Genomic DNA, 1,720 nt, shown 5'->3' on the forward strand with positions numbered 1-1,720 from the left:
CTCTACTGACAGATCTAATGAAACATAGTTTTAAGCAATATTGATGGATTCAGTCTCTTGGAGGTTACAAATGACTTTTTGAAAAGATTGTCTATTTTTGAAATGCATAAGAAAAAGTCATATTGGCATGGGCTAAAGAGTAAGTTAAGGCTAGGAAATAGTAAAATTTGTGCACATAAAATTTTACAGGAAGTTGTACAAACAAGAAAATATAGGGCAGAAGTTGGAAGTTTAGAGTTGGAAGTTAGGGTTTAGAGTCATTTGTAGTAGAAAGTAGAATGGTGGTTACCACAGGCTGAAAAGGGTGAAAGGTGGGGAAGTGGGGAATGGGGAGATGTTGACCAAAGTGTATAAAGGTTCAGTTAGAGAGGAGTAGTAAATTTTCAAGAACTATTGTACAACATGATGACCGCAGTCAATAATAATATGTGGTATGTTTCAAAATTGCTGAAAGAATAAATTTAAAATGTTCTTACTGCAAAGATATAACTTTATGAGGTGATGGTTATGTTAATTAGACTGATAAATCATTCCACAAAGTGTACATATATCAAAATACCACATTGCATCCCTTATATATAATTATTAGTCAATTAAAAATGAAAATATATATCAAAAATAAAAATTAAATTTTAAAAAAGCATTTCTTGTTTTAAGATGGGGAAAAATAATGCATCTTTGGAGGTTGGTGTGAACCATTTGATAGAGAGAAAAATAGATTGTTGATAAGTCAGAGAGAATTGGATAAATAAGAGCATATGATTGCTGAAAAGAGGAGAGGTGATGAGAGCCACCTTCCACGTCTCACATGCAAAGACCTACCTCAAAGTGGAAGAATGGTACCTCTCACATAGCCTTAGAAAAGGTGGTTAAATGTTTGCATATGTAGGTGGGTTTGATACAATATATTTGTTATGTTTAGTTAGAGGAAATTTAGAGCTACCATTTGGTAATGTTTTAGGGAAATGTTTGGACCAAGAACAGGAAGGAAGCTGCAGATTAATCAGAAATTTATTTTTAATGTAGAGAAAAGGCTTACAATTCTGAGACGTACACAACAATTCTGGAGGTGTCAGAAAACCGTTTACTGTATTACATCAAATAATAATTTGATATTATCACAATTCTTGCCTCCCCTGCTGATTTCTCTGCTTTCTTCCAGTAAACTTCTTGAACATACAAAATGCTTAAAGAATCTCATTTACAATGAATGAGAAGTAGATGAGATGTAGGAACTTATCTGACCCTCAGCAACTTAGAGCACTTAGACTGCAGAATATGAAGTAATTGAGCAGTAATTCCTCTATGTCCTTTTCATAACCTGCCAAATAAGTGAATCCATTAGCCCAGTGCCCACTTAGAAAAGGATTCTTCCTGAAAATTTTTAGTTTGCATTGCTCTTCAAATTAGACACTATGACTAAATTCTGTATGAACTGAACATTATACATGGATGGAGGGGATAACGCTGTACCTTTTGACTGTCCTACATGTGTAAACGACGTTTAAGAATTCCTACTGTATTGGAACCTCACCACAGAAGTCACAATGTGATGCATGAGAAATTGTCTCTGACTATTTCCCCCACCCTTATGTATTCCTGGTGTATAAGGACAATATAAAAGTGAAGTATTACAAAGACTTAAGGACAGCAACACTCTCTTCTCTAAACTATTGAAAGGTATTCAGCATATGCTGAACTTTCTCCATGTTTGTGGCAT

This window comes from Chlorocebus sabaeus, chromosome 1, assembly GCF_047675955.1.
Source record: "Chlorocebus sabaeus isolate Y175 chromosome 1, mChlSab1.0.hap1, whole genome shotgun sequence".
NCBI classification, from domain to species: Eukaryota; Metazoa; Chordata; class Mammalia; order Primates; family Cercopithecidae; genus Chlorocebus; species Chlorocebus sabaeus.